The sequence below is a fragment of the Procambarus clarkii genome, chromosome 15 (assembly GCF_040958095.1).
Source record: "Procambarus clarkii isolate CNS0578487 chromosome 15, FALCON_Pclarkii_2.0, whole genome shotgun sequence".
Classification (NCBI taxonomy): Eukaryota; Metazoa; Arthropoda; class Malacostraca; order Decapoda; family Cambaridae; genus Procambarus; species Procambarus clarkii.
In genome coordinates this window covers 38222996-38248964 of record NC_091164.1, presented here as the reverse complement: position 1 = coordinate 38248964, position 25969 = coordinate 38222996, and the positions used below count along the sequence as shown (strand labels likewise).

Here is a 25969-nt window from a genome sequence, read left to right as displayed (position 1 = left end):
ATCTCATTTACTTTACTTTAAGAATATGGTTCGATCAATTAAAAACCCTCTTGTTCAAATTGCAAAGAGACTGAAAGAGATGCAGCATGCTCAATGGATTATATATTAGTGATTATTATTAGGATTATATATTAGTGAATCATATTAGTGATTCAATTATTATGGTCATAAAACAATAAACAAATAGTTTTGCTGTTATTACACTCTATTCACAGGTTATATATAAGTATCTGCATGTTTTGTTCACCATTACAAACCACTAAGTTGGTTTGATTTTTGTTGAGATTGTTATTTATGATAAGATTCCTTACGTTATCTGAGAATGAAGCTATGTTGGTATTGGGAAATCTATAGATGGCACTTATAGTCAAGGAGGATTTAAGGGATTTACTGGAGAACTTGGCAAAGGTATATTCACAATAGTCGTCTCTATTACTAATGACACTATTGCAGATGAAGGTATCTTTGTAAGATATTGCTATGCCACCTCCTTTTTTTATTAGGCCTGCAGTTGTGAATGGCTTTATTATCAGCCAAGTTGTAGCATACAACATAGCATATATATGTATATGGCATACATATATATAATATACATATATATATATATATATATATATATATATATATATATATATTGTGACGGTAACGCGTTGGTGTTCGGCTGTTTAAGGCTAGGGGTATGGCCTCGTCACATAGTTATAAAAAAAATAGAAAAAACTGGAACTTCGTCTGTGGTAAGGTAAGGAGAAGACACACAAAACACAAGTAAAACTTTAACAATGAAATTTTAATTACGTTAAATAAATCAAAACATGAAAATATGGACAAACAAATATGTATAATAAAATCAATGAATCAAAATAATAAGAATACTTAAATGACAAAATGAAAAGTTACGTTAAGGCAAAATAACAAGAAGTGCAACACAAAAGTTAAGTGGGAGGTGCTGGAATATTGGCTTAAAGCCACCACCTCTCTCAGTACACGCTAACGTCTAGCTGGGAGGAGTGCTGGCTACGAAAGCACGGAACATTCTGAGGACTGATGTTGGGGCGACCCCAGACATCAGGTAGTATTGGGGGAGGGCGAGGCAGGTGCAGCCAGACCGGCGACCAATCAGCGGAGTCGTAGCGATCAACGGGTAGTTTGGTGGTTGGAGTTCGAACAGGTGGCTGGTTGCATACGTTTCTGCTCACCCTGGCAAGCCTTGCTGGTGTTTGTTGTCGTTGTTGGACATTTCTTCCATAGTCTTTTATATAGTTGTGAAGACGTAATTATGAAGGGAAGAGCAGGCTCAATCTCTTGAAGGAGATTATCGTCACAACTCTCCCCCGAAGCCTGCGGTTCTGGAAGAAGTACGTCGTTATGTGGTGGGGTAATGGATGGAGTTGCTTCTACTTCCTAAACTCTGGAGAGGTCATGGGCTAAGATGTTGTCAGACTCTTGGTATAGCGTGTCTCCAGGTTGAATTTCTGCAGTTAGCAAGCCCATAGTAGAAGACGTTGAGATGAGAAGTGGGCGTGCTGCAGGAGGTGTAGGGTGGTGTGGTCCGTATTGATGGTGGACCGAGCACTTTTCAGGTGTGGAGTGAAGTGCTGAAGCTTCAGGATGAGGAAGAGTAGCTCCTTGCCAATTGTTCCGTCGTTCCTTGTAGCAGTAGTCGCTGACAGGTGTATTCTTCTCGCCTCGTTGCTGCATCACGACACCACCATCGTCGGTACCATTGGCGTCGACATGGAGGATGTAGGGCTTATCTGACGAGGTGAGAGTGGAATTAGAAGAGGGCATAGGAGCACGAGTATTATCCTGAAAGCATTTGGGAAGATCATTAAGGATTTTGGAATTAGAAAGCGCCGACTCCTTGTCAGTGCTTTCGGGAGAAGAAGCCGGGATGGTCTCACTGTGGATGTAGGGTTCTGTGAAAGTAGAATAGTTTATCAAGACAGTGGGAGGAGTACCATTATATTGCTTCAGGAGGTTGACGTGGCACAGCTGGGTCTTCCGCCGCCTATCTGGAGTCTCTATCACATAATTATTATTATTCCTGCACTCTTTGACGCAGTAGGGTCCTGAAAATCTGTTTTGTAAAGGTGAACCTGGGATAGGGAAATAAGCAAGGACGAAGTCTCCCGGCTTGAATTTTCTTACTTTGCTGGTCTGGTCGTAATGAGTCTTCATTCTCACCTGGGCTTTCAATAGATTATCATGAGCAAAGCGGTGGACTCTCTCTAGAATGTGTTGAAGGTTTTGAAGAAACTGGGGCACATTCTGATGCTCACTGAAGGTGGCATCTCTGAGAGAGTCTTTGAAAGCCTTAAGGGGAGTACGGCACTTACGGCCGTAGAGCATCTCATAAGGAGATACTCCTAGGGACTCATTGGGGAGACTTCTGAAAATACACATTATTAGGTCAATCTGCTTATCCCAATCCTTTGAGGTTTCACTACAAAACTTTTTCAAGAGTGCTTTGATGGTCTGATTACTACGTTCAAGAGAACCCTGTGAAGCAGGATGATAGGGGCTGGACAATACCTGTTTGATGTTGAACTCCTCCAGTGTCCTTTTGAAGAGATCACTGGTGAAGTTGGTGCCACAGTCACTTTGAATCTCCCTGGGAAATCCGTATTGAGTGAAGATCTTCAATAGATGTTTGATAACCGTAGCAGCCGTGATGTTCTTCACTGGAACTGCTATGGGAAATCTGGTGGTAGGACACAGGATGGTTAGGATGTAGGCGTTACCTGAACTGGTCCGAGGTAAAGGACCAACACAGTCTATTATGAGTCTGTGGAAAGGTTCCGCAGGCACCTGTATGGGAATCAGTGGTGCTCTGGGAATGGAGACGTTCGGTTTGCCTGCCATCTGACATGTATGACACTGTTTTACGTACTGTTTGACGTTGTTTACCATACCTGGCCAGTAGTAGTCTTGACGAATCCCATGGTAAGTCTTGTTGAAGCCGTAGTGGGAGAATGCTCCATGGGCCAGGTGTAGAATAGTGGGCCGCAGGCTGGTGGGAATCACAAGTTGTTCGGTGTTGGCCCAATCGTCCTCCTCCTTCAGTTTACTGGGTCTATATCTGCGGTAGAGCAAGTCGTTCTCTAGGAAGAACCCAGGAATACTGTCGGGTTGAGTCTCAGCCTGGAAAAACAATGGTGTTAAAGTAAGATCTTCCCTCTGCAACTTACGGAACTCCAACTTGGTCAGATGCGGGGGTAGTTTCTGAGGGTCTTGAGGGACAGCGGTAGCAGTAGAGTCAGCTGGCTGTGGACGTGCGGCTTGTGCACGGGTGGTCACGAGAACCGGAGGAGAAACTTCATCACTCTCTTGAACCTCTGCTGGAACATACTCGAGAATAGGGTTTCTGGGCACAGAGTTACACACCTGGGGTTTGTCCATGACGATCAGGTTGGTCGGTTGCAGGTCTTCTGCCAAGTCGTTGCCTAGGAGAAGTTGCACTCCAGGCATGGGAAAAGGCTTTTCCCTGACGGCGACTTGGACTTCCCCGTTCACGTAGGGACAATCCAGGTGGACTCTGGCGAGAGGGTATGGAGTGGTAGCAGTGAGGTCAGTGATGAAGACTGTTTCCCCGGTGTAGACTATGTTGGGCACAGCCGACTTCAAGATGATCGATTGTAGAGCCGCTGTGTCCCTCAAGATCTTCAATTTGAAACGTCCCTCCGGATTTGAACCGTTGGCAGAGACAGTTCCAGTATACAGGTGGTTACTGAAAAGAGAAAGATCATTAACATCAACACCAACATTCATCACAGGCTTACCGGACTTAGGAGGAGTTGGTTTGGGTCGTTGTTGGTCAGTGGTTCCCTTGTATTGAGACTTACCACACTTGTCTATGGTATGTCCATAGAGTCTACAATACTTGCAGTACAGTTGTGAACCAGCTTGATCGGGGCTCACCTTCTCGTAACTGTACCACGACTTCTTACTGGAGGATGGTTCAGGTGTCAGCCGGTGGATGAGGCTGTAAGTGTCAGCCGACTTAGCACACTTCAGGTAGTCGGTTTCTTCTTTATCTGCTAAGTAGAGGCGGACAGGAGGCGGCACACGTCTCAAGAATTCTTCAACAAGCATCAGGTTGACGAGTTCTGTAAAAGTAGAGACATGTGCTGCTTCCAGCCATTTCATGAAATACCTCCGTTTCGTGTTAGCAAACTCAAGGAAGGTAGTGGTACTTGCCTTCAGGTGGTCACGGAATTTCCTTCTATAACTTTCTGTGGAAAGTAGGTAGGCGTCCAACACTGCTTGTTTCAGAGTGTAGTAGTCATTCTCAGACGCCAAAGTACTGAGTGTGACTGCAGCTCTACCTGTAAGATGGACTCTGAGAAGTGTGGCCCATTGGTCGACAGGCCAACTGAGTTGATTAGCAAGGGTTTCAAAGGTGGTAAAGAACACATCAACTTCTGCTTCTACAAAGGATGGCATTAACTTACTTGCATGTGATATATTAAAACTGACGGGAAGATTGGCAGTAGCTTGTTGGCGTTGAGTGAAGTGTGAAGTTTCCAAGGCGATTTCACGTTGACGACACTCTAGAGCCAGAGTCGCTTGTTGCTTGTCATGTTCGCGTTGTATTTCCAACTCGCGTCGTTTGGTTTCAAGCTGTACTCGTTCCCGCTCCTGGAGTAGTGCAACCTCACGTTCTTGGAGGGCGAGTCCTCGTTCGTGTTCTTCTCTCCTCAAAGCAGCTTCACGTTCTCTGAGGGTGATTTCTCGTTCTTGTTCTTCCCTCCTCAAAGCAGCTTCGCGTTCTTGTTCTTCTCTTCGTATGGCAGCAGCTCGTTCTTGTTGTTCGAGGGCTTCCCTTTGCTGTTCGCGGGCTTCCTTTTGCTGCTCACGTTCAATCTTAGCCAGCTCTAGTTTAAGTTTCATCGTTGCCAAGTCAGTTTTATCTGCAATATAGTAAGTTTCATGAGTTTCAGAGTCTATCTTACCTTGCTCTAAATAGTAATCCAGCAACAGGTTGTGTAGGTCATTTTTGTTGGCTTGATAGGGAACTTCTAGTTGATACTCATGTGCAAGAGTTTGTAGTTCAGTCCTCTTGGCACGACTTAAAGTCCCTATTTCACCTGCTGGATTTGCACGAAAAGTTTGGAGACGAAACATGGTGAAATTAGCAAATAAAGGTACACGAATGTTCAATAATGAAATGTCAGAAACAGGACAACGTGGCAACTGGTACCTATCCTGTGTGATCTTTAACAATTAACGTTAAGTGAAAGATATTAAATGATTAAATTAAATCAAGGGCGCAGGAAATCTTGTACCCGGTACTCATGTAAGAGAATAAGGGCAAGAAAATCCTACTAACAAATGAAACAAAGTTTCGAAAACAAATGAAACAGTTAAATGCTTCAAAAGTAAAATTGGTAGTCCAAGGATGTAGGCATACCTTGCCAAGTCTCTATAGGACATAAAGCAAGTTTTTCCCACTGAATTTAATATGATACTTACAGAATTAGCGAACTTTTGTGCTCTGAAAAAATAAGCTAATTCCCTACCGTTGTATGTATCATCATCTCTGACTGACGTGTAGGGGTGCGAGGTGTCAACTGGTGACGAGAACTGCTGCTGAGGTCCCAATTCAGCAACTAAAGTTCGAGCTAGAGGAACTATGGCCCTCTTTGTCCTCCTACAGTCAGATTGCAGAAGATTGGGTACTCTTGACCCGGGGCAGACCACAGTACCAGGGTACCAATATGATGATCTGTCAGAATGAGAAATATTCAAGGGACATAGATGGTAAATACGAGTAATAACATGGAGGGAGAGATGACCAATTAAGAGTATGACTGAGGCCTACAGTCACCACGTAATCCAAAGTTGTCTCACCTTCACTATATGTTACTCTCGTAATGCACAATACACCGCACCTTATAAAAAATGAAATTGAATGAAAAATAGTAAAGCTACGTTAACAAAGTTAAATACGCTTACCATAAATTACCACTTGGCACCAGTACCTGAGTCAAGCTCCTAGGACAGGCCCCCATATAACTTGTGACGGTAACGCGTTGGTGTTCGGCTGTTTAAGGCTAGGGGTATGGCCTCGTCACATAGTTATAAAAAAAATAGAAAAAACTGGAACTTCGTCTGTGGTAAGGTAAGGAGAAGACACACAAAACACAAGTAAAACTTTAACAATGAAATTTTAATTACGTTAAATAAATCAAAACATGAAAATATGGACAAACAAATATGTATAATAAAATCAATGAATCAAAATAATAAGAATACTTAAATGACAAAATGAAAAGTTACGTTAAGGCAAAATAACAAGAAGTGCAACACAAAAGTTAAGTGGGAGGTGCTGGAATATTGGCTTAAAGCCACCACCTCTCTCAGTACACGCTAACGTCTAGCTGGGAGGAGTGCTGGCTACGAAAGCACGGAACATTCTGAGGACTGATGTTGGGGCGACCCCAGACATCAGGTAGTATTGGGGGAGGGCGAGGCAGGTGCAGCCAGACCGGCGACCAATCAGCGGAGTCGTAGCGATCAACGGGTAGTTTGGTGGTTGGAGTTCGAACAGGTGGCTGGTTGCATACGTTTCTGCTCACCCTGGCAAGCCTTGCTGGTGTTTGTTGTCGTTGTTGGACATTTCTTCCATAGTCTTTTATATAGTTGTGAAGACGTAATTATGAAGGGAAGAGCAGGCTCAATCTCTTGAAGGAGATTATCGTCACAATATATATATATATATATATATATATATATATATATATATATATATATATATATATATATATATATATATATATATATATATATACATATATATATATATATATATATATATATATATATATATATATATATATATATATATATATATATATATATTCATAATTCGTCAGTGTACTACATTTTTGTTGTTGCTTTTAGGTGATGCTTTTAACCAGTGTACGTGGGTCTGATTGTGCAACCACAGTTCGAAGAATAATGAAGATATGAACAAACGGCCTGTGGTCACTATACAGTCTGGAAGGGCAAAAGAAGAAATTGGCATTTCTACAAAAACAAGAACTATATAATGTTATATTAAGTAAGTAACCAAAAAATTAAATAATTTTTTTAAAGTTTAAAATTCACTTAAAAATTTAAATTTTAAGTTAAAAAATTTTAACCAAAAAAATTAATATTTTTCATATTTGGAACCATTCCATAATATTTTCCCAAGCATAAATGATTATATTTCTATCACTTGCTCTTAAGATTGTTTCATTTAATAGAGGTTGGGCATAATTGTTCTCTGCTGCTAATAGAACTGACTGACTTAGCTATAGGAAAATGTAAACTTAATTGGTTTATCCATTACAGTATTTTGCAGTTTATTTCATGATCCTGTGCTTAATACTTGCATAAATAGTAGATTACAAAATGCATTTTTATATCATTAGTATTGAATAATAATAATGCAAATAATTGACTTATAAATGATGTACAATTAATTGGTAGGTGATATTATATTATTAATATCTTTTCATTCTTGCAAAGCCATTAACATGTTAATATAAACTTGATCACCTTCCACTTATTTTCTCATGTGCTACCTACATGTACAAAACCTTATTCCTAAATGCATATTTTGTTCTGAAGCTTGTCCTTTATATGTTGTGTATCACCATCTCTGGAGAGTTTTATCTGATTGATGTATAAATTACTTTTAATTTTACAGAATATTATTGTTATACTGAATTTATTATTATATAAATAACTTAATTTTACAGAATCATCTATCAACGCACATCCACAAGTTGAGGAGGAGGATGTGACCTTCCAGATTTCTGAAGTACTGAAACATGCACCAAACAGGCCTGGTGGATCTAGGTACAAGGTAAAATAATTTAATTTTTTTTTTTTTTTTTTTACTAATTGTCCGATATATATATATATATATATATATATATATATATATATATATATATATATATATATATATATATATATATATATATATGTCGTACCTAGTAGCCAGAACGCACTTCTCAGCCTACTATGCAAGGCCCGATTTGCCTAATAAGCCAAGTTTTCATGAATTAATATATTTTCTCAAATTTTTTTCTTATGAAATGATAAAGCTACCCATTTCATTATGTATGAGGTCAATTTTTTTTTATTGCAGTTAAAATTAACGTAGATATATGACCGAACCTAACCAACCTTACCTAACCTAACCTAACCTATCTTTATAGGTTAGGTTAGGTTAAGTAGCCGAAAACGTTAGGTTAGGTAGGTTAGGTAGTCGAAAAACCATTAATTCATGAAAACTTGGCTTATTAGGCAAATCGGGCCTTGCATAGTAGGCTGAGAAGTGTATTCTGGCTACTAGGTACGACATATATATATATATATATATATATATATATATATATATATATATATGTATATATATATATATATATATATATATATATATATATATATATATATATATATATATATATATATATAGTACCTAGTAGCCAGAATGCACTTTTCAGCCTACTATGCACGGCCCGATTTGCCTAGTAAGCCAAGTTTTCATGAATTAATTGTTTTTCGACTACCTAACCTACCTAACCTAACCTAACCTAAGTTTTTCGGCTACCATACTTAACCTAACCTATAGAGATAGGTTAGGTTAGGTTAGGTAGGGGTGGTTAGGTTCGGTCATATATCTAAGTTAATTTTAACTCCAATAAAAAAAATTAATCTCATACGTAATGAAATGGGTAGCTTTATCATTTCATAAGAGAAAAATTAGAGAAAATATATTAATTCATGAAAACTTGGTTTATTAGGCAAATCGGGCCTTGCATAGTAGGCCGAGAAGTGAGTTCTGGCTACTAGGTACGACATATATATAAATATATATATATATATAAATATATATATAATGTGTCGTACCTAGTAGCCAGAACGCACATCTCAGCCTACTATGCAAGGCCCGATTTGCCTAATAAGCCAAGTTTTTATGAATTAATGTTTTTTCGACTACGTAACCTAACATTTTCAGCTACCTAACCTATAAAGATAGGTTAGGTTCGGTCATATATCTCTATTAATTTTAACTCCAATAAAAAAAGAATTGACCTCATACATAATGAAATGGATAGCTTTATCATTTCATAAGAAAAAAAATAGAGAAAATATATTAATTCATGAAAACTTGGCTTATTAGGCAAATCGGGCCTTGCATAGTAGGCTGAAAAGTGCGTTCTGGCTACTAGGTACGACATATATATATATATATATATATATATATATATATATATATATATATATATATATATATATATATATATATATATATATATATATATATATATATATATATATATATGTGTGTGTGTGTGTGTGTGTGTGTGTGTGTGTGTGTGTGTGTGTAATTACCTAAGTGTAGTTACAGGATGAGACCGTCTTCCCAGCACTCTTTGTCATATAACGCTTTGAAACTACTGACAGTCTTGGCCTCCACCACCTTCTCACCTAACTTGTTCCAACCGTCTACCACTATTTGTGAAAGTGAATTTTCTTATATTTCTTTAGCATCTGTGTTAAGCTAGTTTCAATCTATGACCTCCTGTTCTTGAAGTTCCAGGTCTCAGGAAATCTTCCCTGTCGATTTTATCAATTCCTGTTACTACTTTGTATGTAGTGATCATATCACCTCTTTCTTCTGTCTTTTAGTTTTGGCATATTTAATGCCTCTAACGTCTCCTCGTAGCTCTTGCCCTTTAGTTCTGGGAGCCACTTAGTAGCATGTCTTTGCACCTTTTCCAGTTTGTTGATGTGCTTCTTAAGATATGGGCCAACTTCTGTTGTTGGGCACCACACAACAGCTGCATATTCTAGCTTTGGCGTAACAAAAGTCATGAACAATTTCTTTAGTATATCACCATCCATGTATTTAAACGCAATTCTAAAGTTAGAAAGCGTAGCATAGGCTCCTCGCACAATATTCTTTATGTGGTCCTCAGGTGATAGTTTTCTATCTAGAACCACCCCTAGATCTCTTTCTTTATCAGAATTCTTTAAAGATTTCTCACATAATGTATAGGTTGTGTGGGGTCTATGTTCTCCTGTTACCATTCCATAACATGGCATTTATTAACATTAAATTCCATTTGCCAAGTGGTGCTCGATATACTTATTTTATCCAGGTTTTCTTGAAGGGCATGACAATCATCTAAATTTCTTATCCTTCCTATTATCTTAGCATCATCAGCAAACATGTTCATGTAATTCTGTATACCAACTGGTAGATCATTTATGTAGACAATAAACATCACTGGTGCAAGAACTGAACCCTGTGGTACTCCACTTGTGACATTTCTCCAGTCCGATACATTGCCTCTGATTACTGCCCTCATTTTTCTATCAGTCAGAAAATTTTTCATCCATGTTAGAAGCTTACCTGTCACCCCTCCAATATTTTCCAGTTTCCAGAACAACCTCTCTATGTGGAACTCTGTCGAATGCCTTTTTTAGGTCCAGATAGATGCAGTCAACCCAACCATCTCTTTCCTGTAATATATCTGTTGCTCGATCATAGAAACTGAGTAAATTCGATACACAGGATCTTCCAAATCGAAAACCATACTGTCTGTCTGAAATTATATCATTTCTCTCCAGGTGTTCTACCCATTTAGTTTTAATTATTTTTTCCAATATTCCAATTCCAATTTTTTCCAATAATGTGTGTGTGTGTATGTATATTTGTGTTGTTGAATATGACCGAAAGTCAGTCTTTCTGCCCCTCTCCTTACTGCTATTGTTGTTTCTCGCATCTTTGTATTGCTTGTATGTTTGGGCAATTTTTCCCCTTTTCCTAGTTCTGCATCTCTGCTTTAGTATAAATTTTGTTGTGCTATATCATATATTTCACAAAACTTGACATACATCTCATTTACTTCATGTCCTAACAGCAAGTGTTTGTCAAATTCCTTAAGGAAATATCTGAGTTCCCCATAATGACCTCTCCACAAGTCATGTTTTTCAACTGCTTCAAGCTCATTTTCTTCCAGATTATAATGCATTGCATACTTTATTCCCAAAAAGACATGGTCACTTTTACCCAACTGACCATGTCACTTGGGTAAAAGGAGGGAGGTACTGAAAGGAGGAAAAGGGAGGTACTGAATGATAAATATATCTTTCTCTTTCCTGGTAAATATAATATCCAGCATGGAGGGAACATCCCCTTCCCTCATCCTCGTAGCTTGTTTAACATGTAGAAACATGAATGTTTACAGGGTGAGGTTTACGAAACTATATATATATATATATATATATATATATATATATATATATATATATATATATATATATATATATAATTGGTCTCTGGTCTATATATATATATATATATATATATATATATATATATATATATATATATATATATATATATATATATATATATATATATATATATATATATATATATATATATATATATAAAGTTTGTGTGTGTAATTTATATAAATAAATAATTAAATATTAATTTTGTTAATATCTTTTCAGGGAAAACTTGCAAGTACAATTCGTATACAAGAGGGGCAACAAGAGCCAGAGGATGTCTACTAAGAAAATATATAAGTGTTTATCCTCACACTCTTGATATATGGTCTTCTCTGGTATCTTTATTTTCTCTCCTCACAAATGTCCCTTTTTTTTATTTCTTTTACGTTTCTCTCCTGTTTTTCTTGTCTTTTAATCTCTCCTTTCCTCCTCTCTTCTAACACCTCTCGTTTCCTGTCTCTTCTAGCTTCTCTCTTCCTTTACTTTTTATATTTGTGGTATTCATTTATGTCATTTTTATCTTGTATATTTTTCTTGTATCTTTTTCTTATCTTGTGTTTCTCTTCCCCTTCTCTTCAATGATTTCTCATTTCTCTCCTCTCTCTGTTGCTTCTGTTCTGTCTTCTCTCTCCTTGCCTTAATTTTGTTCTGTCTCCTCTTTTGTTGTGTGTGTGTCTTTCTGTCTCTGTCTGTCTGTCTCTCTCTCTCTCTGGCTCTCTTGCTCTCTCTCTCTCTCTCTCTCTCTCTCTCTCGCTCGCTCTCTCTCGCTCTCTCTCTCTGGCTCTCTTGCTCTCTCTCTTTCTCTGGCTCTCTCTCTCTCTCTCTTTCTCTGGCTCTCTCTCTCTCTCTCTCTGGCTCTCTCTCTGGCTCTCTCTCTCTCTCTGTCTCTCTCTCTCTCTGGCTCTCTCTCTCTCTCTCTCTCTGGCTCTCTCTCTCTCTGGCTCTCTCTCTCTCTGGCTCTCTCTCTCTCTCTCTGGATCTCTCTCTCTCTCTCTGGCTCTGGCTCGGGCTCTCTCTCTCTCACTCTGTCTCTCTCTCTCTCTCTCTCTCTGGCTCTCTCTCTCTCTCTCTGGCTCTCTTTCTCTCTGTCTCTCTGTCTCTCTCTCTCTCTCTCTCTCTCTCTCTCTCTCTCTCTCTCTCTCTCTCTCTCTCTCTCTCTCTCTCTCTGGCTCTCTCGCTCTCTCTGGCTCTCTCTCTCTCTCTCTGGCTCTCTCTCTCTGGCTCTGTCTCTCTGTCTCTCTGTCTCTCTCTCTCTCTGGCTCTCTCGCTCTCTCTGGCTCTCTCGCTCTCTCTGGCTCTTTCGCTCTCTCTGGCTCTCGCTCTCACTCTCTCTGGCTCTCTCTCTCTCTCTCTCTCTCTCTCTCTCTCTCTCTCTGGCTCTCTCTCTCTCTCACTCTCTGGCTCTCTCTCTCTCTCTGGCTCTCTCTCTCTCTGGCTCTCTCTCTCTCTCTGGCTCTCTATTTCTCTGGCTCTGTGGCGCTCTCTCTCTGGCTCTCGCTCTCTCTCTCTGGCTCTGGGTCTCTCTCTCTGGCTCTCATATTTCATTTGATTTAAAAATGTCTGAGATTTTTTACTTAATCTAAGTTATATTGCATGGTGCTAATATGAATATTATACATGACTGTTTTTTCTTTTCTTTCTCTTTCTCCCTTTCTTTCTTTCTCTTTCTTTCCTTCTCTCTCTTTTTCTTTCTCTTTCTACATGAATATTATACTTGACTGTGTTTACATTCACTTGTAGATTTTTATTTTTAGTTAATTAGTCCTAAACTTTTGATTAATAGATTTTTATTATTAGTCATAGAAAAACTATAGTGTTATATGTATACTCGGAAAATTTTACTTGTTTTAGTTTTAAGTAACAATAACTGCTTATAACGTCAGACTGATATCAGCATGACATGAATCACAGGCTGCTTGATCACAAAATCTATTGTGTTCACATATTGCATATATAGATTTTTAAATTTTTACTTTTATATTCTGTTATAGATATAGTCTATATATTTCGAGCTATTACATATATTTTGTTGTATTACTCATTCTTAATTAAATAAATATAATATTTTAATTCTCTTTTTGTACCCTATTTATTTGTAATTTACACATACATATATAGGATGTCCATTTCTATCTCAGATATGTCTTCTTTCTTTCTCTCCCTTTCTATTTCAGATATGAATTACAAAATTATTATACCCTAATTTACCCTAAACGTTTTAATGTAGGTAATTAAAAGATCATAAAAAAGTTTTTAGAAATGTTAATTATTTACGTTCTAAGGTTGTATATAAACGTTCTCAATAAACCTTTTCTAAACGTAATTATAAACGTGCTGAAAACAATGAAATGTCGTTTTTAGGATGTTTTAAAAACATGAAAATGTTTGCTGGGCTGGTCCTGCTCCACGTTGATCGTTGGAATCTCCTCAATGATTTAACACTTTAAGGGACTCCTAGGGTCCTCATCACATTTATAGTTTGTGACTTATAGGCAACTCGGTGTTGAAGACACTTAGAGCTGAAGGCTTGTGTAATATTTGCAGTATTCAGAAGTGATTCAACGGAAACACCGCATAAAGCTTAACAGTAGTTTATTTACTAACTTAACCACTAATACACAGGGTGCTTGATTTACTTTAGATTGGCGTCAGCAAAGCTATGGTTATATTAGCGAGACTCTTGACGTCTGGCTAAACGACTCGTATTCACTCGTGGAGAAACACCTAACTTAACACAGTTGACAGCCAATCATTAACACGGTAACCTAACTGCCGGTATGCAAAGGGATCACAAGAGTTCCAACCGGATACTCGGTAATGATGATATGCAATAAATCAACAACTACACTGTCAATGGGATTGTCAATAACATGCACAATAATATTATCACACAATAACTAAATGTGTGGTGTATGTGAAGCTCACATTCACAGACTAGTGAAATGCAGTGATACCACACAGATAAACACGCATTCACCGTCGATTCACCTATGACCTGTGACAGGTATGGGAAGGTGAGAACTGTGGTTGATACCTCAGATCAACACAGACACAATAAAATAATGACAAGATCTTGTACTTACAGATAAGTATCTTTTCCTTACTAACTCACTCACTCAGGCACATTTATACAAGCACTCGTAGGCGGCCTGACAGCTGGTTTCGCTCGTAGACACGGAGGGTACTTGCAGTAGGCCGGGCTGTATGCTTAACAGACAGACACGCGCGCACCCACTGGCACTGGCGATGAGCAAGGTGGTGACGTCACGTAGTAGTGTGAGGGCGGCGGCGGGCGCTCGAGGCACAGAAGTACAGAGGTACTGGGGTACTGGGTACTGAGGTGCACGCTCAGGACGAGTGGCGGCTGTGGTGCCATGCAGGTACACTTGTGGTAAAGTCACACACAGGTTACTTAGGCGGCGGCACTGCCTTAGTTCACTCTAAGTCACTCACAACGATCTTTGTCACCAGGGGTTACCTGATACCAGTTTGTTTCGCATTGGAGATTTGTCACTTTAGGCTTCTGAATACTATATTCACAACCCGTGATTCTGGGCGGGTGTGTCGTATAATCTTCAGATGCTGAGTTAACTTGACGGTGAGGAATAGACGGTGTTCAGTCTATTGGCCGGTAGAACAGAACACGTCCACTTTGCTAGAGATCCCTCACAAGAATGCCTGAAGCTCAGGGAGTCTTGTGGCACACTCCTGTGGCACACACAAGGGGATTACATTTTGACCAATGACATTGCAGCAAATGAGCGGGAACCAATCATATTAGCTCGTTCGATGAGCAGTAGCAAGAGTGACGTCATGAACACGTCACGAACACATCATAGCTGTTATTGTCCATCGCGCCGGTTGACCCCAGAGGTCAGACGCTGCTGGCGTCTTCCCTCTGCTCTCACGCGGGCACCAGCCATGTACTCACTGACCCTTTGGTGGCCAGTATGCTTAACTCCCTGTATCTACTTCCTGCCTGGACATACGGCGGCCTCCATATTATGAAAGTGTTCCTGGTTACGTGGGCATTCTGGAGATACCCAACATGCCAGGTCACTATCCAGGGTTAACAGAAATAGGACCTTGTGCACAAGATCGGTGCACTGAGCACAGCAATGAGCCATTCCAATCAGCTGTGGGAGAATCTTGAGAGACACTCTCTCACAACACCCCCCCAACAAAGATCGAGCCCACATAGTGGCGCTCGTTCAGACCTCACACCACTGACGCACGTGCACAGTGCTGAGTGCACGTAGCGCGGCTGGGTCTAGCAGACCCCCGTCTTCTATACAGCTAGGCGAGGCAGGTCCTCGTCTAGACTATTCTCTTCTGGTAAGTGAGGAATTTCTTCAGTCACCGGGTCACATGTGGCTATCTTGTCAGGTCTTGAGCAGGTACTGTGGTCTGAAGGAGCTGCAGCTCTGGGTCGGCTCAACGCCTCGAAACCCTGAGTGGCGCTAGTCTGTCCACTGCCTCTCTCCACCTGTGTCATGCCTGAAACATCAGAGACACACTGGGAACCAGTGTCCGGTGATTCGCGTGGCATTTCCTCGCTCATGTCTCCCTCATTCGATGTCTCGTTAATCACCCCTGACCTACTCAACCAGTCAGCACCAACGTTGTCGGCTCCCTTTATGTAAACCACGCGGAATGTGAACTGTTGAAGGAACAACACCCAGCGCATTATTCTAGGGTTTGCGTTTTTAAGCGTACCAATGTGGCTGAGGGGTTGGTGATCTACTTGAAACGTGAAACGCTAACCATAGAGAGGGCCTCGTAGCCTGGTGGATAGCGCGGATTCGTAATTCTGTGGCGCGGGTTCGATTCCCGCACGAGGCAGAAACAAATGGGCAAAGTTTCTTTCACCCTGAATGCCCCTGTTACCTAGCAGTAAATAGGTACCTGGGAGTTAGTCAGCTGTCACGGGTTGCTTCCTGGGGTGTGTGTGTGTGTGTGGTGTGGAAAAAAAAATAGTTAGTAAACAGTTGATTGACAGTTGAGAGGCGGGCCGAAAGAGCAAAGCTCAACCCTCGTAAAAACACAACTAGTAAACAGATACTGGTAGAATTTCCTTACTCCCACGACAGCAGCAAGGAGTTCCTTTTCTACAGTGGAGTACTTCTGCTCAGCATCACTTAATTTACGACTGGAGTACGCAACTGGCCAGATTTCACCGTCGTACTCTTGCATGAGTACAGCACCAATACCTGTATTTGAGGCATCTGTCCGAAGGATGTACTTCCTGGTAGAATCTGGTAGTCTAAGGATGGGTGCTTCAGTCAGCTTCTTCTTGAGCGTCGAGAATGCTGAGTTCTCCATTTCTGTCCAACGTACTCTAACAGGTGCTTTCTTCTTGGTGAGATTAGTTAGCAGAGTTGCTATGGAAGTGAAATTGGGAATGAAAGTTCTGTAGTACCCTGCAAGTCCCAGGAATGACTTAACTTGCGTCTTGGTGGCAGGTGGAGCGGCGTCACTGATCTTGGTGATCTTCTCAGGCAGCGGCCTGGTGAACCCTCCCCCTATCACGTGACCAAGGTACCTGACCTCCTTGCACCCCAACTCACACTTAGTGGGTTTAGCAACCATTCCTACTTCTTGTAGTCTTGCGAACACCTGCCTTAGCAAGGTCAGATGTTCTTCCCACGTAGCAGAGTGGATGAGCACATCGTCCACGAACACTTCTACTCCAGTAATTCCCCCCAAGACCTTGCGCATAGTTCTGTTGAACACGGCCGGGGCGTTCACCAGTCCAAACGGAAGAACTGTGAACTGGAAGAGACCTTCGCTTGTCATGAAGGCAGTGCAGCGCTTACTGTCTTCATCTAATGGAATCTGCCAAAATCCTTTTGTCAGATCAAGCTTGGAGGAATAGCAACTGGAAGCTAACCTCGAGAAGATCTCATTTTGATTGAACATTGGTTCAGCATCTATGATGGAGTTCAACTTCCTGAAGTCGAGGCAGATGCGCACACCTCCCCCAGGCTTCTTCACTAACACCATCGGGCTTGAGTACGGTGAGGTCGACTTCTCTATTACTCCCGCATTAATCATAGATGCCAGTTCTTCTCTCACCTGTGGTACAAGGTGATGAGGAACAGGATATGGTTTTGTTCGTACCGCTTGCTGCTCTAGCAAAGGTATACGGTAACCCTCTACCTTTGCTACTTTAGTGACGTCAGCGAGTACCTCCTTGTACTCTGCTACCAGTCGAGTAACCTGGTCGACTTGATCTTCAGACAGCTGATCATCAACCTTAACATCTCGGTGTGTCTCCTGCTGATGTTGATTGAAGAGACCTGGCTGACCTACCCCCTCGTCTGCGGTTATCACTGAGACATCGGCGATCGTTGCTGAGAGCAGAGGGTGGTCGATCGGCCCTGTCGATGTCGAGCCCCGCGGTCCTCTTCTGTTCTTACGTCTTACATGCTTCTTTTGCTTGTTGGATCCATCTGCAGGAGGGTCCTCGTAGCGTTTGAGCATGTGTTCTTTTACTTTCTCTCCCTCATTCTTCAGCTGGGTGGGGGTGTGGTCACTCCCTGTGACGTCATCCCCGGGCGAGTCGTCCTTGGCATCAGCTGACTGAGGGCGGCTGCACGCCTTACTCTCTTCCGTTTTCTTTCAGGGCGGACTTGGGCAATCAGAGACTCCTGGAACATTTCCCAATAAAAGTCCATAAACAGCACGTTCCTGTTGAACGGCGCGGATTTTACTTTTGATGTAAGGTGTGTCGACCCGCACAAACACCTCCACCATCTCTTTAGTATAGCCATTTGGGAATCTGACATAGATATGTCTACCTGTCTCAGACCCTGGCTGTACTAGGCTTTTTCTCGCCATGTGGGTAGTGGCTCCTTTGTCAAGGAAAATTTTCGCCGATTTTCCGTTAACATTTCCGTCTAGTTCCTCAAGGGTCCATGCTAGTGGATCCTTTCCGACGTTGGGATGATTCTTACCACTTGAGCTCACACCTGCTATGTAACCTGATTCCGGTTTTACCTTGCAATCAGCTGCATGATGACCTGGCTTACCACAGGTGTAGCATTTGTGCACATGCTTGTTGGAGGAGTTTCCCTGCTCCACCGACACACCAGTCTTAGGCTTAGCTTACTCGCCAATACCAGTAGCATGATGCTTCTCGTGCGGCTTCACCCCTTTCACCTGTCTCCTGGCCCTAGCCCACAGATCAGCTTGTTTGGCCATAGACAGATTTGACACAATATCTTGTTCTTTGAGCTTGACACGCAAAGACGATTCGCATGCTTCTAAGAACTGTTCACGAATCATCAGTTGATAGAACTCCATGCTCCCAGGAGCAGTCTCCATGAGTTCACAGTAACGGTTTAGACTCGATTCTAACCGCTGTAACATTAATACATATGTCTCTCCTTTTTGCAATTGAGCCCTACGGAAATTCTCTAGCATCCGGTCTGCAGTAATGCCAAAACCGTTCAGCAGCGCTGTTGTCAATGCCTCGTAGTCTCCGCGCTGGTGCGGACCCAGACTGTGGTAGTTAGTGCCCTACCCTTTAACAATGCACTAAGAGCGAGTGCCCACTTTGATCTTTCCCACCCGCAATCAGCGGCGTGACCTTCGAAACGCTTGATGTATGCATCCATCGAGTCGTCCCTCTCATCAAAGTTAGGTAGTTTGACAGTCTTACCTTGTTTAACGTTAGTCTCTGTTGAACGACCACTTGTCTGGTCATCCTGCCCTGCTTGCAACTGCATGCCAGCTATGCGTTCAGTACTTTCTCGGTTCTGCTGATCAGTCCAGCGTTTGTTTTCTATCTCCTACTGATCAGTCCACAGTTTGCTTTCTCTGTCCTGCTGATCAGTCCAGAGTTTCATAGCTTGCTCTGCTACTTTATTCCCTTCGAATCCCAACTCCCTAACTTGGTTACGGTATTCCTCTAAGGTGAATATTAGCGAGCCTGTAATACCTACTCTTTGGGTTGGTGTCGTCCACAAGGACCTTTTGGGCCGAGATTCTTCCCCATAGAATCCCCCCAACGGAGTATTTAAAGGGCTAGATTCCCGCGTGACTCCGTTTTCTTCCGCAGCGCGCGTGATTCTGGTGACATCATTCTCGGTGACGTCACCCACAGGGGTCTCTACCACTGTGTTATCTCTCACAGGAGTCTCTCCCCCCGATAGCCTCATCCAGTGTGATGAGACTCGTGCACGCCACCTCAGTACTACTCTGCATGTGTGCTTGTAGCATCACCTCTTACACGGCCCTCATGTGCTGCTCCACTCGTTTCTTACACTCTTGCTCAGTAAGAGTGTCGTAGTCGTCAGGTCTACGAGCGGTCAAGGCCAGGTGAAGATGCAGGTAGTGCTGTTTGTACTCTACACACTCAGAAATACTGGTGGTGTGTGTACCTAACAGGGTGTTAAACATCCTCTGAATACTGCTCGTCACTTTTCAATTTTCAGGGAAAATTTAAGTGCGAAATTTTATTGTACAACCTAGCTCATAGGTTCCAACTAAGCCAATCACGTTGGGCGCCAGATGTGGGGTGTTTCTTTTTTTGCTTTCACGCCTGCAATATGTACGTCGCCAATGTACATGTGGCAGACGCTTCACGAAGCTGTCGGAATTTGCAAAATAGAAAATACGAGAGCAACCGTACAGGGCCTGGGAACAAGGTCGAGTTAGAGTCCTTGAGGGTCTCTTCTTAGACTAGTCTCACCTGGTCCTGCTCCACGTTGATCGTTGGAATCTCCTCAATGATTTAACACTTTAAGGGACTCCTAGGGTCCTCATCACATTTATAGTTTGTGACTTATAGGCAACTCGGTGTTGAAGTCAGGTGCTGTCACAGTGAGAGGTTGTGTTAGCTGGAGCTCTGGAGTAACATTATTATTGCAATAATGGAAGGATTAGTTAATGATTTGGTGAGTTTGGTTGGAGCTCTGAGAGCAGAGATGGATTCCCTGCGGGAGGAGGTACGACGGCTGAGACTTCGAGAGGAAAAGAAGGAGACCAGTGTTGACGAGACCTCATCGTGGAGAGTAGTGAAAGACAGGGGTCTTAAGAAGACCTTGACAAGGCCGCCTACAGACGCCCTAAGGACGGCAAATTCATTTGCCGTGTTGGAGGACGAATGCTGTAGTGCGCCTGCAGCGAGGAACGGCGGAGCGCAGGCCCCTCAGGCTGCTCAGAAAGTTAGGGCGGTACCGAAGCGAATTTTGGTTGTGGGAGATTCCCAGGTGAGGTATTTAGACAGAACGTTTTGTGCCAGAGATAGAGGGAAAAGATTAAGGGTTTGCTATCCTGGAGCTGGAATTGGTGATATTGTTGAAAACATGAATGATATTATGAAGGGAAATGGGAACAAACCCATTATTTGTATTAGTGCAGGGGGTAATGATGTTGGGCGAGTTAGGAGTGAGGAACTAATACAGAGATTTAGGACAGCCATTGAATTAGTTAGGAGCAAGGGCGGAATCCCGATCATATGTGGCATTCTTCCAAGAAAGGGAGTGGGAAATGAATGGATGTCGAGGGCGCTTGGTGTCAATTGCCGGCTGGAAAGATATTGCAAATCAAATGCAATATCTTTCATAGACAACTGGGAACGGTTCTATGGAAGAAATGAAATGTATGCTCGTGATGGGGTGCATCTATCGAGGGCTGGGGTTGTTGCTGTTGCGAACTCGTTGGAACCAGTGGTTAGAGGTGTTTGTTTGGGTTTAAACTGTTAGTAGATAGTGGTATGGGAATTGATTTGGAGGAAGGAGGTAATAAAAGTATGTGTTCGTGGGAGAAAAGAATTGGCAAAATGATCAGGGAAAGAAAAGGGCCTCAAAATAACAATTCACTTAGGATATATTACACTAACAGTAGAAGTCTAAGAAATGCCCGAAACGCTTTGCGTAATAGTGGCTTTAGGCATTGTATGTACTAGCTCTACCTATAAGTCAAACAATCCCTGTAAATATTTATTGTATGTATGTACCTTACCTAAATAAAATTGTATTGTATTGTATTGTAAATAAAATTAATGAATTAAATGCTCTTGTCTGCACAGAAAAAATAGATATTATTTCACTTACCGAAACGTGGATGAACGTATTAAATAGAGAACTATTAGCTGAATATCAGATAAATGGATTGAAACTATTTCACACAGATAGATATATTAGACGAGGAGGGGGAGTAGCCATATATGTTAGGGACAATTTGAAATGTAGTCTCAAAGAGGGAATCAAAACTGAGCCACACACAGAAACTATTTGGATAGAATTAAACGAAAAAGCAAATAATATTATAATAGAAGTTATATATAGGCCACCAAATTTAGACAGAATGGAAGCAAAGCATCTATGGAATGAAATATCTAGAGAATCTAGATCTAACAGTATTTATGTCATGGGTGACTTTAATTTTAGTGGAATAAACTGGGTGAACAAAACAGGGAATAGTGAAGCAGAAGATTTTCTAGAATTAATTGACGATTGCTTTCTTACGCAACACATTAAGGAACCAACGCGGGAAAATAATATTTTAGATTTAGTGTTAACTAACAGGGAAACACAAATTAATGACATCGAAATAGGGAGTGAGCTAGGGAACAGTGATCATAAAGTAATCAGATTTAGCATAGAATGGAATAGACCTGTAGGAGAAAATTCTGTTGAAGTGCCAGATTTTCGAAAAGCTGATTTTAATAGCCTAAGAAATTTTTTGGGTCAAATAGATTGGAAACTCTTAGGTATGGGGTGTGGGCCGGTCTTAGAGCGAGACATGAACCCAGCGATAGGTGACGTAAAAGGGGATTTCGATGTGGATTTAATATATAACTTATTTAAGAATATTCTAAACAAAGCACAGGAACGTAGTATACCATACAAATTGAATAGGTCGAATACTAATGACCCAAAGTGGATAACAAATAATTTAAAGAACCTTATAGGTAAAAAGAGAGCTTGGTACAAAAGGATTAAGAATGGGGAAGTCAGGTTAGAACAGGAATTCATACAACTGGTTAGAAATGTTAAAAAAGAGATTAGGAAAGCAAAAATAAACTATGAAGTTCGCATAGCAGAGCAAGCAAAGTCAAATCCTAAAGGTTTTTTTCAGTTATATTGAACTAAGACTAGGGAAAGGATAGGTCCATTAAAATCTGAGACAATACAAATAACGGATAATGACAAGGAGATGAGTAGTATTTTTAACAAATATTTTATATCTGTATTTACTAAAGAAGAACTTAACAATATGCCTTCAGCCGAACAAGTCTATGTGGGTGGGGATGAGGACAGGTTCACTACTTTAGCAGTTACCAGGGAGGATGTAATTAAACAATTAGAAAAACTACAACCAAACAAATCCCCAGGGCCGGATGAAGTGTTTGCCAGGGTGCTTAAAGAATGCAAAGAGGAGCTTTCCGAGCCACTGTCTACCATATTTAATAAATCAATAGAGTCAGGCAGAGTGCCAGAGTCATGGAAGGTTGCTAATGTGGTACCTATTTTTATGAAAGGAGATAGATCACTTGTGTCAAACTATCGGCCAATTAGCCTAACGTCTATTGTGGGAAAGTTACTTGAATCAATAATTGCAAATACAATTCGTCTCCATCTTGAAAAACATAAATTAATAAATGAGTCGCAACATGGTTTTACAAATGGCCGTTCATGTTTAACAAATTTGCTAACTTTTTATTCCAGCATAGTTGAGGCAGTTGATAGTGGTAAGGATTGTGATGTTGTGTACCTTGACTTTAGCAAAGCTTTTGATACAGTGCCACATGAAAGACTAATTAAAAAAATAGAAGCTCATGGTATTGGGGGTGCTATATTAACTTGGATTAGGGAATGGCTATTCCAAACGAAACAGAGAGTTAGTATAAATGGGGTTAAGTCAGAGTGGGATAATGTTGTTAGTGGAGTACCTCAGGGCTCTGTCCTGGGACCTCTGTTGTTTATAATATATATAAATGATTTAGATTCAGGTTTGAGTAGCAACATTTGCAAATTTGTTGATGATACGAAAATCGGTAGGGAAATTAATTCGGAGGAGGACTCACTATCACTTCAAGTTGATCTAGATAGGGTTTTGAAATGGTCAAATGATTGGCAAATGCAGTTTAATGCTGATAAATGTAAAGTTCTGAGGCTAGGTAATGATGATAGAGTTACAAGATACGAGCTAGATGGTGTTGAGATTGCAGGGGTCGGATTGCGAAAGGGATCTGGGATATATGAATATGAAATATGATATAAAAAATATGAAACTCCTGTTGGTCAACTCTGCGTATGTAGTGCATCCACTATGGGAGAGCTATTTCCTTCAAAAAGTATAATCGTGTGGCTTTATGTTTAAAAAAACAATTTCAAGTACATTCTTTGATTGAAAAACTTGAATATAAATACAAGTGTCGATTGTAAATGATCAGTTATAAACAAAAATAAGAAGTGGGAAAAATGATATGTGGAACCAGACAAAAACATTGGAACGCTTAGGTGATGAGAGGGTAAACAACCGCCACCATTTTAGCAGCACCCGCCGGTGATGTTCAGCACGAGCATTAAGGGAAAACCTTGACACAAACTGTACCTATCATAAAGAAGAAGCACCACCATTGACCGCCAAGTGCTCACATCAAGTCTAACTCTAAGAAACAACACTCAAGCCTTGACGCTTCTCCCACCATCCGGGGAAGAAAACCTTCACACAAACTGCACCTGTCATAAAGAAGATGAAGACTCACCAGTGTCCACAGTGTCCGAAGGTATTCACCCGTCCTGGAGATGTGAAACGTCACATGTTAGTGCATTCAGGTGACAAATCTCACGAGTGTCCTGAGTGTGGGAAGAGATTCAGTCGTCATAGTGATATGAAGACTCACGTGTTAGTACATTCAGGTGACAAACCTCACGAGTGTCCAGAGTGTGGGAAGAGATTCAATCGTCTTGGAAATATGAAGACTCACAGGATGGTGCATGTGGATCAGAGACCTTTTCAATGTGCCGAGTGTGGCAAAAAATTTAGTGTACGTGGAAATATAATAAGGCACATGATAGTGCATTCAGGTGACAAACCTCATGAATGTCCAGAGTGTGGGAAGAGATTCAGTCAACGTGGAAGTATGACGACTCACATGTTAGTGCATTCAGGTGACAAATCTCATGAGTGTCCAGAGTGTGGGAAGAGATTCAGTCGTCTTGGACATATGAAGACTCACAGGATGGTGCATGTGGATGAGAGACCTTTTCAATGTGCTGAGTGTGGCAAAAAATTTAGAAAACATGGAAATATAATAAAGCACATGTTAGTGCATTCAGGTGACAAACCTCATGAATGTCCAGAGTGTGGGAAGAGATTCAGTCAACGTGGAAATATGACGACTCACATGTTAGTGCATTCAGGTGACAAACTTCATGAGTGTCCAGAGTGTGGGAAGAGATTCAGTCGTCTTGGACATATGAAGACTCACAGGATGGTGCATGTGGATAAGAGACCTTTTCAATGTGCTGAGTGTGGCAAAAAATTTAGAATACGTGGAAATATAATAAGCCACATGTTAGTGCATTCAGGTGACAAGCCTCACGAGTGTCCAGAGTGTGGGAAGAGATTCAGTCGTCTTAGTGATATGAAGAGGCACAAAATGATACATGCAGATAATAGGCTAAACACTTAGAGTGTGGAAGGTAATTAAGAGAATGTTGAAGGATAATGAGGCACATACAGGTATATTAACTTAACTTTAATCTATCAGTGTGCTATCACAATGCCAGTTGGATGTTCTTGAAAGGTAATTCTATTTTGTTTGAGAAATACACTTCACCATGAAAGGTAAAGATCAAGATATTTTATTATATTGTTCTTTTATGAAAGTTAGATGACCAAGCAAGAACTAGAGAAGCTGTCACTATAGGAAAATTCAAAATTGCTTATAAGTATAGAAATATCTCTTTAGTTTAGCAAAGATAAATCAAAGCTTTAAATGTTTTTCTTCATATTTATATGTAAATAATAATGAGCTTTCTGTTTTTGTTCTCTGTGAAAATTTATTTAAAATGTAATATACTCTGTAGCTAAGTTATGGACATTATTGTTGTAATATTATTTAGCATTGGTGCTGGTGAAGAAGACAGTCTGAGACGTACTTAAGATGAGACCATTTGATTAATAGGGAAATGTAGGTTAATCAAGGAATTTTCTCATCAGATTCATATGCAAACTGATGTCTATTTTATATTTTTTGTTTAGTCATATTTATGAATAATATTCTTGATTATAAATATTTCACCGAAGAGTTTATTGAAGGCAGATTGGCATTTATAACTGTCAGTCAAGTTAATATGAAATTTAAATTTATATAACTCTAGAAATTTACATCACTCTAAATTTACCAGAAATTTATATTACTCTAGCCTAACTTTATCCAGCCCGTCCTCCAAAAATGGGGTGGTAAATGTAAGGAGACAAATAAGTGCAATTATGTACTATTCATAGCAGTTAGAAATTGTACTTATTTTCACTTAGTATTAAATCGTACTGTCAAATATATTGTGAATATTTGAGTTTACCTGAAAAACTGAATAGAAAACCACACCCTCACCTAACCGTCTTAGTTTTTGAAGATAATAATTTTATTGCTTCTTAATTACAATTAGTACTTAACCTATAGCTATATTGATATTACAGTTTT

General features: G+C 40.6%; 1 protein-coding gene across 4 annotated transcripts in view; it reads left to right on the top strand.

Moving 5' to 3' along the window:
- LOC138364932 (uncharacterized) overlaps nt 1-25969 on the top strand; it is a 98087-nt gene that overhangs the window by 48032 nt on the left and 24086 nt on the right. The window contains exon 1 of one of the 4 annotated variants that reach the window (XM_069325017.1): nt 23804-24965. The exons of 2 other annotated variants lie outside the window; for them this stretch is intronic. The gene's annotated coding sequence lies outside the window, so the exon portion shown is untranslated. Of the gene's footprint in view, nt 1-23803; nt 25070-25969 lie in introns of those variants that run through there. One more of the 4 variants, XM_069325016.1, reaches the window with a different exon arrangement.